Consider the following 19,513-nt stretch of genomic DNA (forward strand, 5'->3'; position numbering starts at 1 on the left):
TTGACATATGTTAACCTTTGTATTAGAGAATTGAAATATAACTTGTTAGATTAATTTATGCTTATATATCTAGTAAAATGATAAGAATATATACTAATACTTTTATTCTTATTTCATGTCTACTCCTGGGAACACCCGGAGAAATTTGTGGAAATGAAGAACATGTGCACCTGTGCCAGGAATTCATACCAGGAAAGAGAAAGTGTAATACCATAAACCCACCAATCAAGAGCTAGCGAATATCGAACTTTGTGTATCACAGCTAGAAGAAGTGGAGATGGGATCACACATACTCTATTTGAACTTACTCCAGTGCACAGGCATTTATCAATTAACCAAATATGTATCACATATAGTATTGTAGCATTTATATTGTTAACGTAATTTTCACTTATATTCTAGAAGCATGTTTCTTCTATATGTCAGGCAAATATACATTAGCGCCTATGACAATCAAGTGTTATCTTATATGTCGTTAAAGTGTTTATCTTGTGCTGTATGTTAGACCAGTAATTTATATTCTCAGATTACTCTAGATTAGTTTTTCTCAAGGTTACACGAAGGTAATAGGCTTAGTTTATTACTAGCCTGACACCTTTAGTAGTTTCTTTGTGCACACCTTTATGTTACGATAACATAGACAATTTGGATTACGATTTGTAAAGGAAAGAAGCATGAGGAAATTTTAAGTGGATGTCTTCACGTCGCACGGAGAGAATCTCCGGATGCGAAGCCATTGTCCCGGATCCGGCGATTCTGTTAGTGAGAGCAGGGGAGAGGGTGAGACTGATAAATTCTCAGCTCACGACGATCGGATAAATCTAATTCTTTGTTCAATAAATAAAACCGATATTTAGGGTATTAGGGCGAAGTTATCGAAAAACAGTTTTCAATTAGAATTTGTAATATTCAAGCTAGGGAAAGCCAAACCGAAAGTATTGAAGAGAAGATGTGTGCGAGCCTATGAGAAGGCAAGAGCCCATGACTAACACAAACTTACTTTCGTTCTGAACAGGGGATCGTAACGGGGGTAGAAAGAGTCAGCGAGAACTTCGGCCCCGCGCTAACGATAATAAACAAAAAGCAAGGTTTAGATTGATAGCGAAACCAGGCTCACACCTGCCTATGATGCAGACCTGGGCAACTAAAAGAACAGGACTCTGTCATATTTACGACTTTCCCCACTGTCATTGGGAGGGAGCAAATTCCTCATTGTTCCTCATTGTTGAGTAATCAACAAAGAAAAAAGTTAAAGAGGGAAAGTAGCACCCAAGTCCAAGATAAATACAGGAGGACTGAGTCAGGAGAGGGAGGAGCAGATAGAAGGAGAGAAGAGAGAGGCGGAGAGTCACGACTGAGAAGCAGAGAGAGACAGAGAGAGGACACTGAAGGGAGGAGAGTTGGCTCTTCACAGACGAACATCTAGTCGAAAGATCGCCAGAGCAGCGAGAGACAAAAGGCGGAGAAGAAGCAGAGCGGCCACCAGAAAAAGTCACCCGAAAACCAGTAGAGGACCCCGCCCAGATTTCGCCGGAGAGAAGGAGGCCGTATCACTGAATTCTAGGAGCGAGCGAATTAACTGGTAAGCAATTATATTATTCGTGTGAATGTAAGAATCAAAAACCGAAACTAAAATGATAACTTGTTCAATGCTTCTTTCCTAACCACAAATGAATTACATGTTAATACACTGTAGGTTAAACGACTAGAATGCTCCCATAGACACGAAAATCCCCATCCTGATGTCCATAAGAAAAGTGCAGGATAATCGAGCGTGATCAAGCGCTAAGCTCCGGAGGATGATGCACTGAGAGTTAACAAGCCAGGAGACTTAAACACACCCACCCGCGTTTAGCCTCAAAATATGAGGAGTACCAAAAAGGGTCTATCAGTATTCTGGATGATTAACCTAGAATAACCTAGTACACTACAAAAGGTAAGAATTGTGAAGAGTTAATGTTGCAAGATAAATTACAGAATTTCTATGAAGAGCAGAATGTACTAGCTTAATACCTGATTCACACATTGTCATTATGAAATGTAACTAATGCCTGAATGCCACTATTTAAACTGATCACTTAAGTAGAGTGCAAGTGTTGTATATTTAGTTTATTTTTGTGATAATAAATATTGTTACGTGTTTTACTAAGTCTCATCCTCTCTGCCCATATCCAATCACACCAGCACAGGTAAGAACCAACTAAAATAAGTTATTGCGGGGAATCGAATCAACGCATTGTGATTGGTCGATTCTTAAACACAACGCTAATCCTTTGCTGCAGTCACAGGGGTTATATAATTTCTGGAGACCGAGGGCGGGGATTTTGTCCTAAAAGATAGTGAGTTGAGTGACTAGACGGAAAGAGGGCGTCGCCCCACAGAAACGAGAGGAAACAAGATGGCGCCTTGAATCGAGCAAGAGAACCAACCCAATCAAGACGTGCCACGTAACCAAAGAGAACAGGGCCATCCACAAGATGATGGCGACGCTTTACATTATGAGGTTTCTTTTAAATAAAGGTTATTTGTTGGTATGCTCTCGACATCGCTGGACAGTGCAGTGTTGAGTCAGTTTGGTGTGACATAAGCATTGGGAGATCAAAATTGAGAGTAGGAGTGTGCTATAGGCCTAATGACTCTGATGAGTATAATAAGAAACTGTACAGGGAAATAGAGTGGACCAGTAAATCAGAGAATCTGGGAGATTTTAATTTCCCAGATATTGACTGGAATTTGGGGGCTGGTCACTCACACACTAGCAGGGCTTTTGTGGATTTATTGAACGATTGTTTTCTACATCAGCATGTTCGGGAGGGAACTAGAGGGAGTAATACTCTTGATTTGATTATCAGCAGTGATTCTTCATGCATTAAGAATCTGCAGATAAATGAACCACTAGGTGGCAGTGATCACAGTGTGCTGAAGTGGGATTTACTCAAAGAGGTAACTACCATTAGGGGTAAAGGGAAGGGTTATTGCTTCCTTAAAGGCGACTATGATGGACTGAGACAGTATTTAAATTCTATACAGTGGGACCAACTGATGATGTTACCAACAGCAAATTCAAAATGGGAAGCATTCAAAGAACTTATCTTGGAAGCTACTAGGCTTTATATACCAACTAAGAAATATTGTTCAGGGTTTAGGCCTAAATGGATGTCAGATGAACTAATGAGGCATATGGCAGAGAAGAAAAATGCATGGGATACTTACAAATTAACACATGACACAGATGCCTATGATAGATACAAGTTGATATGCAACCAAGTTACAAAGGAGGTTAGGCAGGCGAAGGCAGATTACGAGAAATCCTTGGCAAGGGACGCAAAGAAAAACAGCAAAGAGTTCTTTACTTATGTAAACTCTAGAAGGAAGGGGATGAATCAGATTGGTCCACTTGATATTGATGGGTCGAGTGTTGATGATCCTGCTCAGGTAGCTAACAAACTAAATGAATATTTTGCATCGACATTCACACATGAGGAGTTATTCAGCGAGGGGAATGCCAGAGGTGTATTCAACTCTAGCAGTAAGCTACAGAATCTTGAAATAACTGGGAGTAAAGTGGAGGAGAAATAGATCCCATCCACCCGGGGTGGATGGGATCTGTCCAGTTATATTAAAGGAGGCAGCAAAGGAAGTAGGCAAACCCTTAGCCATAATTATGAGAGCTTCCTTGGACTCAGGGGAGGTACCCATAGACTGAAAATGTGCAAATGCGACCCCAATTCACAAAGGAGGATCAAAGGCTGACACAAGTAATTACAGACCTGTGAGCTTAACTTCTGTTCCAGGAAATTTAATGGAGGCACTGGTTTAAGAAGCACTGCAGGATCATTTAGCATTAGCATTAGCATTAGCATTAGTAGAGGCATTTGATGCAAGAAAGCAAGCTTATGCAGCATCAGCCAAAAAAAAAAAAAAAAAAAAGTAACATAAATAAATAAAAATAACCACTTCCACTTCACCCCTCTGTTCGTTCGAAATACCTGTCCAGCTGAGCCTTAAACTTATTTAGGCTATCAACTTCCACGACAAGGGATGGAAGTCTGTTCCACCCACCAACCACCCGCTGGCTAAAGGCAAATTTCCGCACATCTATCCTACATCTGTCTTTCCTCAATTTGAATTTATGCCCTCTCAGGTGATTTTTCTGAGCTAGAGGAAGAATCCCATCAGCATTGAGCATGCTCAAACCATTCAAGGCTTTGTACACCTCTATCAGATCACCCCGCTGGTGCCTAGTTTCCAGACACTGTAATTTGCAAAACTTAAGCCTTTCTTCGTAAGAGAACCCCTTTGTCCCATTCACCAATCTAGTTGCCCTTCTCTGTACTCGTTCCAGCAGCTCTACATCCTTCCTGAAATGAGGCCTCCAGGCCTGTATACAGTACTCTAGGTGTGGCCTGACCATTGCCTTATACAAGGGAATAATCACCTCCTTATCCCTGCTAGAAAAATTCCTATATATCATTGACAATACACCATGAGCTACTCTTGCAGCTCGTCTGCACTGCTCAGAGAACTTCATATCTGCCTGCACCACCACCCCCAGGTCCCTTTCATTCTCTACCACTGTCAGTGTAGTACCACAGAGTTGATACGTTGCTCTGGGGTTGCTGTTTCCCATATGTAGTACTTTACATTTGTCAATGTTAAACTTCATTTGCCACCTCGAAGCCCATCTGCTCAACCTTTCCAAATCCTGTTGCAGCAGCATAGTGTCAGTAGTGTCCTTGACAACCCTGCCAACCTTCGTATCGTCTGCAAACTTGGACATTAAGCCTGATATACCATCATCAATATCATTTATAAATACAGAAAACAATAAAGGCCCCAATACTGAACCCTGAGGGACTCCACTAATAACATTAGTCCACGATGAGCAGTGTCCATTGATTACCACTCTCTGTCTTCTCCCCCTCAACCACCCCTTTATCCATAGCAGCAACTTGCCTCCAATGCCACACTGCTCCAATTTGTGCAGCAGTCTTCCATGTGCAACAGTATCAAAAGCCTTTCTAAGATCCAAGTATATAATATCAAAGTTATTCCCTGCATCCAGTTCTTTTGTGACTGCATCATAGTATCCAATCAAATTGGTCAGGCAAGACTTCCCCTTAACAAAACCATGCTGTGTCCTAGCTATAACTGAAGTCTTGTCTAGATGATCCTGCAGTGCTTCTTTCACCAGTGCCTCCATTAATTTTCCGGGAACAGAAGTTAAACTCACAGGTCTATAATTACTTGTGTCAGCCTTTGATCCCCCTTTGTGAATTGGGGTCACATTTGCACATCTCCAGTCAATGGGTACCTCCCCTGAGTCCAAGGAAGCTCTCATAATTATGGCTAAGGGTTTGCTTACCTCCTTTGCTGCCTCCTTTAATATAACTGGATAGATCCCATCCACCCCAGGTGCCTTTCTTGTGTTTATCTTCAACAATTTCTCCTCCACTTTGCTCTCAGTTATTACAAGATTCTCTAGCTTACTGCTAGAGTTGAATACACCTCTGGCATTCCCCTCGCTGAATAACTCCTCATGTGTGAATGTCGATGCAAAATATTCATTTAGTTTGTTAGCTACCCGAGCAGGGTCATCAACAGTTGACCCATCGATCTCAAGTGGACCAATCTGATTCATCCCCTTCCTTCTAGAGTTTACATAAGTAAAGAACTCTTTGCTGTTTTTCTTCGCATCCCTTGCCAAGGATCTCTCGTAATCTGCCTTCGCCTGCCTAACCTCCTTTGTAACTTGGTTACAGATCAACTTGTATCTATCATAGGCGTCCGTGTCACGTGTTAATTTGTATGTATCCCATGCATTTTTCTTCTCTGCCATATGCCTCATTAGTTCATCTGACAACCATTTAGGCCTAAACCTTGAACAATATTTCTTAGTTGGTATGTAAAGCCTAGTAGCTTCCACGATAAGTTCTTTGAATGCTTCCCATTTTGAATTTGCTGTTGGCAATATCATCAGTTGATGCCACTGTATAGAATTTAAATACTGTCTCAGTCCATTGTAGTCGCCTTTACGAAAGCAATACCCCTTCCCTTTACCCCTAATGGTAGTTACCTCTTTGAGTAACTCCCACTTCAGCACACTGTGATCACTGCCACCAAGTGGTTCATTTATCTGCAGATTCTTAATGCATGAAGAATCACTACTGATAATCAAATCAAGAGTATTACTCCCTCTAGTTGCCTCCCGAACATGCTGATGTAGAAAACAATCATCCAATAAATCCACAAAAGCCTTGCTACTGTGTGAGTGACCAGCCCCCAAATTCCAGTCAATATCTGGGAAATTAAAATCCCCCATATTTAGACAAGACTTCAGTTATAGCTCGGAGACAGCATTGTTTTTTTAAGGGGAAGTCTTGCCTGACCAATTTGATTGGATACTATGATGCAGTCACAAAAGAACTGGATGCAGGGAATAGCTTTGATATTATACACTTGGATCTTAGAAAGGCTTTTGACACTGTTGCACATGGAAGACTGCTACACAAATTGGAGCAGTGTGACATTGGAGGCAAATTGCTGCTATGGATAAAGGGGTTGTTGAGGGGGAGAAGGCAGAGAGTGGTAATCAATGGACACTGCTCATCGTGGACTAATGTTATTAGTGGTGTCCCTCAGGGCTCATTGTTTGGTCCATTATTGTTTTCTGTATTTATAAATGATATTGATGATGGTATATCAAGCTTAATGTCCAAGTTTGCAGACGATACAAAGGTTGGCAGGGTTGTCAAGGACTACTGACACTATGCTGCTGCAACAGGATCTGGAAAGGCTGAGCAGATGGGCTGAGAGGTGGTAAATGAAGTTTAAAATTGACAAATGTAAAGTACTACACATGGGAAACTGCAACCCCAAAGCAACGTATCAACTCTGTGGTACTACACTGACAGTAGTAGAGAATGAAAGGGACTTGGGGGTGGTTGTGCAGGCAGATATGAAGTTCTCTGAGCAGTGCAGACGGGTTGCAAGAGTAGCTCATGGAGTATTGTCAATGATATACAGGAATTTTTCCAGCAGGGATAAGGAGGTGATTATTCCCTTGTATAAGGCAATGATCAGGCCACACCTAGAGTACTGTATACAGGTCTGGAGGCCTCATTTCAAGAAGGATGTAAAGCTGCTGGAACGAGTACAGAGAAGGGCAACAAGATTAGTGAATGGAACAAAGGGGTGCTCTTACGAAGAAAGGCTTAAGTTTTGCAAATTACAGTGTCTGGAGACTAGGCACCAGCGAGGTGATCTGATAGAGGTGTATAAAGCCTTGAATGGTTTGAGCATGCTCAATGCTGATGGGACTCTTCCTCTAGCTGAGAATAATCACCTGAGAGGGTATAAATTCAAATTGAGGAAAGACAGATGTAGGATAGACGTGCGGTAATTTGCCTTTAGCCAGCGGGTGGTTGGTTGGTTGGTAGAACAGACTTCCATCCCTTGTCGTGGAGGTTGATAGCCTAAAGAAGTTTAAGGCTCAGAAGTGGGTTTTTTTTTTTTTTTTTGGCTGATGCTGCATAAGCTTGCTTTCTTGCATCAAATGCCTCTACTAATGCTAATGCTAATGCTAATGCTATGCTGTTGTCCATATATAGTGCAATGTGGTTTAGAAATCTTCAAACATTTTACCCCAGGGGCTGACATCTGGTGAGTATGGGCTTTGCACACCCAGGTTCCTGAGCTGGATATCATCATTCTTCCCTTTTCCGGTGATTCCCTTCTACTTCTGATTTTTTGTTCTCTCTCTGTCTCTCTCTTTCTCTTTCAGGGTAACTGAGATTTTTTTTTTTTTTTTTTTTTTTTTGGCTGTTACAGCAAAAGCCTCAAGCTTCCTTGCACCATACGTCAAATATTAATCTCCCTTGTAATAAAACTCGCAGGAAGCATTGCGTTGAATATATTGGTTATGTCAGATGATGATGTAATAAGATTTAAGTATCAATAACAACCTGAAAAGTATTGCACTGATGTGCTTTTATTCACCTCATTTTTCACTGTTTCATTTGTATAATATCATCTATCACCACACTTTTGTACAGTTATTGCTTATTACCCGAATCATAATTGGCTAATTTTAGTTCTTCGTCTTTCTGACAATAATGATGAAATGATATATTCTATTTTTAAATGGCCATCTAGCGGGTAAATTTTAAAATACTCAGATACATCCGGGTCTCACAAGGGAGAGAGTAGCCTAGGAATTAGTGTACAGACCAAAATGGTGGAGAAAAGTCAATGAACAAGGGAATTGGTTGTAGTCGGGAAATAAGCAATATCAAAGATTTTTTTTATGTGTTGGTACATTCAATTAAGATACATGTAGATGTTGAAATTTTGAGTGTTAAAGTAAAGATATACGAAAATTATTTGGAGATAATTTTGATTTCCTAACTTACGACGTAGATATTTATCCAGAAGTGGTTTTAAATGTATCAGTTGGATATCGCCGGCTTCCTTTATAAATAGTTAATGCCACTGGCATGTTATTGTCAACACTTGGCATAAACGTAGTTTAGAACAAGTAATTCAGTAATCACTCCATTTTAATGGTGAGTATGAAGTCAAATTTGGTTTTGTTTTTTGCATTGAAATATAATATACACCCGGTGTCTAAAACTGGTCTTGAATATATATTTCATCAATTCATTAATTTCTTTCGTAACTGAACTGCCAAAAAAAAAAATTTTTAAAGGATAATTTGCCGCTATTGACCCGTTCCTTTTTTTATATCTTATTTATGACTCTGATTACATTTATTTTTTCAGTAGTGTTAGGGGTCGCACAGCTGTTCACTTTCATACAACATCCTTTATATGTGCATGGCTGGAAGAAAACACTTGTATATTTCATCGCTGTTTTAGTGTTGACATTTTTTCGGTGTCGTACTTATTTAATGAATGTAAGCACTTATGATCAACATACTAATTTTTTTTTGTTACATTTTATCACTTGAATTTTTTAGCATTCTTATAGAAACATCATCTAACTTTGCATTTAATACCATTAGTGTGTGTGTATATATATATATATATATATATTTGCTTGTTTGTATGTAATGTTTAAAAACTGAATTGTAGAATTAATTGCAATTTCGAACTTTGACCTTTGCATCTCTGTGCATCATTATTTTGTTCAGCAAAATAAAGTAATTATTATCATGATATAATTACTCATGAGAATTCATAGTTTATTTTTTGCCAGTACTCTGTTAAAACACGAAGTTTTTAAAAACTAGAGAGGACAAAGGTTACATTAATTCGTGGTTAGAGATCATGAATTAGTTATTCGGGTTTGGTTTTGGAGAAGAAAAATCAAAAAACGGTGTGCCATGTTTTTATCATTTGTATGATAGATTTTTACTTTTTCTTGTGTGTGTGTTTCAAGTAATAAACATTTTGAGGTAGTTGGCAATTGATCGAAAGCTGAATTGAAGTTGAACTATTTTACTTCTTTATTTTTTTTAAATTTCATTAGCGATTTCCATTTTAATTGGTATAATAATGCACACAGCTAATTATAAATATGGACAAAAATTAGCTAAAATAGGCCCTTTTAATGCTAAATCTAACTTTTATGTAATTTCTATATAATAAGCCAATAGCTTGATGGTATCACTGCATGATGTTTCTCTCTCATTTGTTTTCTACAGACTGATTGTTTCAATTTCATGCATGACAAGATTGATGAGTGCTATCAATCATACTGTCATCACTGAACAATTGTTGGTCAATCAAACTAGCATCACTGACAACTACTGTAAATCAAAATTTACACGAAAAACTTGGAAGCTTTTTCTATAACTCATTTTAGGTATTCAATCCAAATTTAGCCACAAATTACTGTCTTAGGTAACCTGACCTTATTTAATAATGTTAGATTAGCAAAAATAGGATCATTACACTGTTCAGAACAAGTAGGATGTTTAAGAAACGCAAGGTTATTAAATAAAGTTAGTTTACCTACAGTGGATTAAATAGAATAATGTGGAAGTTTTCATGTAACGTTTAATATATGATAGCTGTCTGTAATAACATTTGAATTGACAACAGAATTAAGTTGGCAGTCATGATTGGTGAGAGATGAACATTGCACAATGAGATTGTCATAAGTCAATCAAAAATCACAGACAATAAATATCAACGAAAACACACAGACAGTTGTACACAGAAAATGAATTCAAAGCCATTACTGCTCTCTGATGCCCAATCACTATGACAGTGGGCATCAGAGACCATTAATATCTTTGCCTAATGTATTTTCCCTCCAGTCAGCAGCAGTGTATGATGATTCTGCCCTCTCAGTATGTTGCTAATACACAAATGTTGCCCCATTAAATGAAACTAATCTTTCTGGTTTCTGTTTTGCTCTAACCTAGGATAGGGGTGCTCAGAATGTGGTACATTATTTTCTTTTTGGCATTTATGAGAAGCTGCAAAAAATCATTTGGTTCCGATTGTCACATATTGGTTGCTTTAAAAATCGAGGGCGCCTCCGTAGGCAGGTGGGAAGGAGCATCAGTGTGTAGCACACACTTCTTGATTAGACCGTGGTTCAAGCCCGTCACCACCAAATATGGAGGATGCAGAAAGGTCAAGGAATGACCACCGCATATACCTGAGCAATATGGCCTTAGTTGTTAATGCTCCTAAAAACCAAATAACTAACTAACTTTAAAAATTGAGAATCATTTAAGAGTTGTAATTTGAATATAATAATGCAAATGAAAACAACAGTGTTAGAAGTAGAATTATTTTTTTAAAGTAACTATAAATATAAATAACTAGAAAACTAAAGCTTAAAACCATTGTACTTAACTTCACTGAAATTTATTCACAAAGACTAGGCACATCTGTTACATTAGTGAAGTTATAAGAGTTTGAGTTACTTATTAAAAATTAAGTTATCCAGAATGTTTTATACATTTTCTTAACTACAGGAATTTATTATTTCACAAACTGTAACATACATTGTAATTTATTTGAAATAATTTCAAGAGGAGGAGTTCACAGGATCTTTAGCTATAGGGAAGTTTTCCACAGATAGGAAAAGTTTGGGAATTGCCTGAAGGATTTTTTTCTATAAAAATTAAATGATATTATTACTTAAGCTTGTTATCTTATATGTAGTGTATGTATATTTTAGCACTTTTTATTTAGTTGTTTCATCTTATATTTTAATTGTATATAACCTCGTTTTATTTTTTTGTACCTAGTCAATGATTTTAAATTCTTGTACATACTGTAATTTTATTTATTTTTAATTACTAATTCTGTATCATTGCTTATTTTAATAGGCCATTTGAAGTCAGTAGAAGCAATATTCTATTATTATTATTAATATTATTACTCTTCTCTGTATTAGATATGGTATTATGAAGATTAATGAATAAAAAAAATAAATTTTTATGAAATACAGGGTAAGGATGCAGTAATTTTCTGTGATAAATTTATATTTTTTGAGTCAGTATTATGTAACAATCCATGAAATATATATTTTATGTTTGAGACAAGGATGTATTCATTACATTGACTTGTCCACTGTTGAATGAACAGTGGCTCAGAAGTGACTCCAACCAAGGGCGCATTGGGGGGGGTTCAGATTTGACCCCAATAGACTCAATCAAAATTTAAAAGGGGGGAGGATAATTACCAGCAATTGAGCTCCCCCCAAGAAAAGTCCTTGGTATATGCCCATCTCCATTTTAAAGAACACTATTACTTTTCTCATTTGTTATATAAAATAGTTCTTCATCCTGGAATACCTTAAAACTGATAGAAGAGAGACTGACTGGCCACAGTTCAATTACTCATCAGGGTTCTACTGGAGGGCATAGTGGAATATGCTGTATACTCTTCCCCCCACCAAACAAATAGCATATGCCCTTGTCTTTTGATTAGATGCTGTTGAAGTGGGTATTTTACATTTACCGACAGTGTACCCTTTTTACGACTACATCCTGGATGCTCTTTACTCTTGTTAAAAGATTGGAAATGAAAGGAAGTTAACATAATGCCTCTAGAAGTGCCAACCCAGTGTGACCATTAGAGGTTTGCCCAGGCCATTGCAATGACATGACATCAAGTATCAACAGACTTTTCTCCAATATTTGCATTTTGAAACTTAACAATTCATACAGTTCCAAATGCATCAGGAATACATAGCTATATCTGAATAAATCAGATTATTAATAAAACGGCATCGTTTTAAGTTATATCTCATATTGTGAATACCTTCACAACGAGTTGCCATGATATTGCACTACTTCGAATAAGTAACGCTTCACCTAAGGAGAAGACTAATGTTACTTATTCTCAGATGGATACCACCACCCAGACGGCACCGTTTCAGGGCTATTTGGCCCTTCTTCGGTGGGTGGGTAGGTACCCGAGTGATGCAATAATGGCAAAACAGTTATGAAGTATAACTCCACAATATGAGAGATGCCTGATGGTGTATCATATATTTAGACTCAAGCGTGAATACCTTCACAACGAGTTGCCATGATATTGCACTACTTCGAATAAGTAACGCTTCACCTAAGGAGAAGACTAATGTTACGCTTGAGTCTAAACTAATGTTAACGCTTGAGTCTAAATATATGATACACCATCAGGCATCTCTCATATTGTGGAGTTATACTTCATAACTGTTTTGCCATTATTGCATCACTCGGGTACCTACCCACCCACCGAAGAAGGGCCAAATAGCCCTGAAACGGTGCCGTCTGGGTGGTGGTATCCATCTGAGAATAAGTAACATTAGTCTTCTCCTTAGGTGAAGCGTTACTTATTCGAAGTAGTGCAATATCATGGCAACTCGTTGTGAAGGTATTCACAATATGAGATATAACTTAAAACGATGCCGTTTTTATTAATAATCTGATTTATTCAGATATAGCTATGTATTCCTGATGCATTTGCACTATATTTATACATAGTCTAGACTCCTTCATAGCTTGAGGCTTATGCCCTAAACGCTTGAGTGATTCATACAGTTCCTTATTTTGTATCACAGTTTATATACATAAAAATTGGAAAGTTTTAAAAGGTTGTATTAAAGTGGCAGGAAACAAGTAAATCTACACTAAACATACAAAAAATTTTTTTTCTCTTTCTCACTTTTTCTTCATAATACATTACATATTATTTTATTCCTTAGTACCATATATTGTAATAATTTGAATTTAACAATCTATTTACAATACCTAGTGCCGCTGTTACAATTTAACATTACTACATTCATGTATTTGTGTATATATATGTTTTAATGCAAATGTGAAAAATACATTTTAATCCTATATTTAACATCCATATATCAGAATAGCACTATCTAATATTATGATGATATTGATTTTGAGTAGTATTACCAACCTGAAATACTTACTCCTGTATTATATCTAATGGTTGTTCTGCATTTCAGTAGGATATTATTACCCAAATACATTATCATTATTTTGTTTTAATATTATATTTAGCAAAGGCTATTCTGATATATGAATGTGAAACATAGGATTAAAATTTATTTTTTACATTTGAATTAAAATAAATAAATATATATATGAAATTATGTAGAAGAATATGGAATATAAGAAATAGAAAAAGAGTATCAGAACAGATTAATGTCATCAAAATAATGATTGAACATTACATCAGTCTGTATATAACCTTATTTTATTTTTTTAAAACTTAATACCAACTGGAGAAATTGGAAAAATTGCATACAACTGGAGCGATTTAATAAGAATTTAGAATATAAGTATTAGGGGTGAAAACTATACCCATGAGGCCAAAAGGCCAAGTATTTAGGTAATCTAAGTTGAACTTCTTTGTTGTACCTTATAAATAAACACATAGATTATAGTAATAAAATGATGATGTAGCTAATTATTAATATTAGCTGAGGCTATCTGTTTCTGTTTGTCATTTGCTAGTAAGATCTATATTTTTATCTTATTCATAATATTTTTATTTTTATCTTATTCATAATATTTTTATTTTTATCTTATTCATAAAACTTCTATCATATCAGGTAATTTTTCTATTCATTATTGGATTTATGAAACATTGGGTATTCTAAAATTTCTGCTAATTTACAACAAATATCACTACATACTGTAATACCAGGATCCTTACTGAAAGGTCAGGCAGTTACGCTCCCTGAAAATTCCAAGTATCTATATAATGTACTGTTTCTATGCTTTTGCTTTCTGCCTCTAAATTTTTATACCTCAAAATCTATTAGAGTAATTCGAGGGAGTTTGAGGTCTATTACTATCCTTTTTCCTCTTCCTATTTGTCTTAATTTTGGCATAAGCTTTTCCTTTTCACTACATAAATAAATTGCACTAATTAATAGTTGGTACTCTCTTTTATTATTATTCTAGATTCACCTCCATTATTTTTTATTAATAATTTTCACTGCTATCTGTCAGGCTAGTGGTTATTTAGCCAGTTTTCTGCTAAATTTAATGTATATTAAAGAAAACTAAATTGATAAAATATTCGCAGTAAATTCTCAGTATATTTGTTCCTAGAAAAACTGGCAAATGACAAACAGAAACAGATAGCCTCAGCTAATTTATTGATGGGATATATTGAGTGGAGCTAGCCCTGGTTAAAGTTCCATTCAATGTATCCTAATATCAATAATTAGCTACATCATCATTTTAATTTTACTATTTTATTATAATCTATGTGTTTATTTATAGGGTACAACAAAGAAGTCCAACTTAGGTTACCTAAATACCTTCACCCCTAATATGTATATTCTAAATTCTTATTAAATTGCTGCAGTTGTATGCAATTTATCCAGTTGGCATTAAGTTTTAAAAACTAAAATAAGGTTTTATATATATATATATATTTTTTTTTTTTTTTTTTTTTTTTTTACAGAATGTTGACTGTTTGGATAGTATAAACAATTGGATTCTGTTTAAAAATCATTACAGCTTTATTAGCATAAATGAATTTTAACATAGTCAAAGTATAAATTTATAAATATCTGTAATTTTCTTTTCATTTTGAACAGAAACATTTTCAGTTATTTTTCACTTTTGTGAGGTAGGACTTACTTTTAAAAATATGTGGCTGACCAAACTATTATTTCAGCTGTTTTAATAGGATCATGACTGTTTAGACAACTTTCATCATGAAACATGTCGTCATTAATGATTACGTTTTCTGTTGACAATGGGCACAAGCCCAGGGTCTACAAAAAAGATTAAGCCCCCCAAAAAAGGCTCAGGTGACTTAGAAATGAGAAATAAAAACTGCTAAATAATTTTCTTTATTTGAATTATTTTCTTAAGTTTTGCAAATTAGTGTCTGGAGACTAGGCACCTGCGAGGTGATCTGATTGAGGTGTATAAAGCCTTGAATGGTTTGAGCATGCTCAATGCTGATGGGATTCTTCCTCTTGCTCAAAATAATCACATGAGAGGTCATAAATTCAAATTGAGGAAAGACAGATGTAGGATAGATGTGCAAAAGTTTGCCTTTAGCCAGTGGGTAATTGGTTGGTGGAACAGACTTCCATCCTTTGTTGTGGAAGTGATAGCCTAAATAAATTTAAGGCTCAGCTGGACAGGTATTTGGAATGAATGGAGGGGTGAAATGGGAGCTTTTTTTTTTTTTTTTTTTTTGGCTGATGCTGCATAAGCTTGCTTTCTTGCATCATATGCCTCTACTATTGCCAATGCTAAAAACTTTGTTATTATAATAATAAATCTATAAATGTTCAAGGCACCTCCGTAGCCAGGTGGGCAGGAGCAGCAGTGCATAGTACATGCTTCTTGATTAGACTGTGGTTCGAGCCCGTAAACCAGCAAATACGGAGGATGCGGAAAGGTCAGAGAATGACCACCGCATATCTTCGGAGCAATATGGCCTTAGTTGCTAATGCTCCTAAAAACCAAATAACAAACGTAAATGTTTACACATTTATATTTATCTGATTGAATCTCTGGTCATATATATAAATTATTTATTTGTTATTTTTTTTTTTCAAAGAACCCTTGGAAATATGTCCATCAGATATTTTCAAATTATATATGTATAAACAATAAAGACAACACATCATAATCATAGTATCACGGCCATTATTATATAAATTTATGATTATATTATGGGACCCCTAAAACTGTTTGTCGGCCTACAATTATGAGAGTGTCCATGGCCTAAATTCTGGCCCTCTCTGTTGTAATAATACTAGCAAGTCATTTCTGATTTTTCAGCCCTCAGAAATTGTACCTATATATTATTTTGTACACTTATGTGACAATATATGTAGGAAATAATATGAACATTTGATCTGGTTCAAAATTTTTATTTAAAGAGTATACCTTTACAAACTTCATACTTTTTTGTAACAGCACAAATGCTGTATCTGCATTTTCTGTCTGTTTATTTGACCATTTTCTATATCTGGTTCAGAAACAGTAATAACTAAAAATTTTCTCTATATTCTTATTCATTTCATCCCGGTTTTCATCTAATCAGTAGTCGTAAAGATTTTTAAAATACGAAAAGATTTGTATTTTTTAAAAAATAAATTCATTAAAAAAAATAAGCTCTTCATTACTTTTTTTTGTAGCAGTAATATCCATTACACATCTATTTGGTATCACTTAATTTTATTTAATAAATTTCTAAATCTAAATCCCAGAGGGCGGCTCTGTAGCCAGGTGGGAAGGAGCAGCAATGCGTAGTACATGCTTCTTGTTTAGACAGGGGTTCGAGCCTGTCACCACCAAATACAGAGGATGCGGAAAGGTCAGGGAATGACCACCGCATATTCCCGGAGCAATATGGCCTTAGTTGCTAATGCTCCTAAAAACCAAATAACTAACAAACAAACAAACAAATCCCAGAGAATTTCAATTTCAGCTTTTTGTGAGGCCAAATTAGACAACTGAATGTAACAGATGTAATATTCTCCTCCAATTTTAAGCAGGTTCTGTTTTATATTAAAATTGTATCTGCTAGTTGGAAACAGATTAGAGATTTCAGCACATCCTGGAAAAATTTCAAGACAGCTTTTATATAAACATATGCTTTATTTGAAAAGTACTTGAGGCACCCGTGAAAAATGTAAATAGTATATACATGCATATTCAAAGAAAGATTATATAATTTCATGGATGATTGTATTTATTTTATTTATTTATTTTTTCATTTTCATTTTCATTGATCTGTCTGGTTGTCTGCATAAATTGATTGTGCTTTCTGAATTATCAGTTTGAAATTGTCCTTGTAATATGTAGTAAAAACCAAGTTCAGATTTTCAGCTAAAGCAATATTTAACGTGTGTTTTGATTCTCAATTCAGGATGGGTTTGCTTACGTAACATTCCAGTGATACATTTCAATTCATCTTTTCATTCAGCCAATCCAAAAACAGATTTTAAAACATCGTTTTTCATCTGGATAAGTAGTAAGTGAATATTTATATTTTATAATTTAAATGTATTCTTTTTTTGATAAATTATATATAAAATGAAGATAATTCTAAATGGCAAAATAAATTGAGACATGTGGCAGAGAACAAAAGTGCATGGGATGCATAGAAGTTATCAGGTAATGTGATAGAGCAAGCCTATGGTAGATATAAATTAGTCTGTAATCAAGTCACAAAGGGGGTTAGGCAGATTATAAGAAGTTTCTGGCAAAGCATGCAAAGAAAAAGCAGCAAAGACTTCTATCCTTATATTAACAGTAGAAGAAATGGGTTGAATCACATTGGGCCACTTCCTGTCAGTGGGTTAACTGTTGATTACATGACCCTGCTTGGGTTGCTGAAAAATTGAGTAGGTATTTTGTATCTACGTTCACACACGAGGAATGCTTTAGGGGAGGGGATGCCAGAAGTTTATCAAGCTAAGTGAATTTCAATAACTTAAAGGAAAATGGGAGAGAAATTGTTGAAGCTGAACATAAAAAGGCACATGGGATCTATCCAATCATATTAAGGGAGGCAAGCAAACCTTTTGCCACAATTATGAGAGCATCCTTGGATTCAGGGGAGGTCCATATGGACTTGAGATGTGCAAATGTATCCCCAATTCATAAAGAGGGAAAACCAAAGGTTGACAATGGTAATTACAGACCTGTTAGCTTAACATCTGTACCAGGGAATATAATGGAGTCAGTGGTTAAAGAAATAATGCAGGACCATCTGAACAGGAATGCTATTATACTGCTGTCACATCGTGGATTTGTTAAGGGGCACTCTTATCTAACCAATCTGATAGGGCACCTATGTAGCCAGGTGGGAAGGAGCAGCAGTGCGTAGCACACGCTCCTTGATTAGACCAGGGTTCGAGCCCGTCACCACCAAATATGGAGGATGCGGAAAGGTCAGGGAATGACCACCGCATATCCCGGAGCAATATGGCCTTAGTTGCTAATGCTCCTAAAAACCAAATAACAAACAACAACAATCTGATAGGTTACTATGATGCAATAACCAAGATTGTGCACCTGATTGGGCATAGGTTCAAATTGAGGAAAGACAGTTGTAGAATAGATATATGAAAAATTGCCTTTTGCCATCGGATGGTTGATTGCTGGAAGAAAATTCCGTCATTGTGGAAGTTGAAAGCTTAAATAAATTCAAGGAAGAACTGTACAAACTTTTAGAGTGAGTGAGTTTTTTTTTTTTATTTTTGGCTGATGCTGTATAAGCTTCATGTAATGTAATTAGCATTAGCATTAGCATTAGTAGAGGCATTTGATGCAAGAAAGCAAACTTATGCAGCATCAGCCAAAAAAAAAAAAAAAACCCCACTTCCACTTCACCCCTCTGTTCGTTCAAAATACATGTCCAGCTGAGCCTTAAACTTATTTAGGCTATCAACCTCCACGACAAGGGATGGAAGTCTGTTCCACCAACCAACCACCCGCTGGTTAAAGGCAAATTTCCGCACGTCTATCCTACATCTGTCTTTCCTCAATTTGAATTTATGTCCTCTCAGGTGATTTTTCTGAGCTAGAGGAAGAATCCCATCAGCATTGAGCATGCTCAAACCATTCAAGACTTTATACACCTCTATCAGATCACCTTGCTGGTGCCTAGTCTCCAGACACTGTAATTTGCAAAACTTAAGCCTTTCTTCGTAAGAGCACCCCTTTGTTCTATTCACTATAATACAGGGTGTCTCAAAAATGCATGGCATAACTTCAGGAATGAGTAGACAATAAAAATATTTTATATCAACATAGTTCCAGAAATGCTTGGTTTCCGAGTTTTGAAAGTCTGTCTATGACACTTAACTGTTCATATCACCTTATAGTAATTGTTCAAAATTTCCACCTTCTGCCTGAATACAGGCCTCACATCAACATCTCACGGACTCTTGAAGACAATGCCAAATTCCTGGCATGTTTCGTATTGTCTCACAACCTGCCATGCCTCCGTAGCCAGGTGGGAAGGAGCAGTAGTGCGTATCACATGCTTCTTGATTAGACCGTGGTTCGAGCCCGTCACTACCAAATACGGAAGAT

General features: G+C 36.3%; 1 protein-coding gene across 5 annotated transcripts in view; it reads left to right on the forward strand.

Annotated features, from left to right (window-relative positions):
- Window positions 1-8,346: 8,346 nt before the first annotated feature.
- LOC150077431 (uncharacterized) overlaps window positions 8,347-19,513 on the forward strand; it is a 284,193-nt gene continuing 273,026 nt past the window's right edge. For 4 of the 5 annotated variants that reach the window (XM_090386304.1, XM_090386307.1, XM_090386305.1 and 1 more), the window contains exon 1: window positions 8,347-8,564. The gene's annotated coding sequence lies outside the window, so the exon portion shown is untranslated. Of the gene's footprint in view, window positions 8,565-17,339; window positions 17,445-19,513 lie in introns of all 5 variants that reach the window. The other variant, XM_090386306.1, reaches the window with a different exon arrangement.

This window comes from Mastigoproctus giganteus, chromosome 12 (genome assembly GCF_048544385.1).
Source record: "Mastigoproctus giganteus isolate SK-2022 chromosome 12, ASM4854438v1, whole genome shotgun sequence".
Classification (NCBI taxonomy): Eukaryota; Metazoa; Arthropoda; class Arachnida; order Uropygi; family Thelyphonidae; genus Mastigoproctus; species Mastigoproctus giganteus.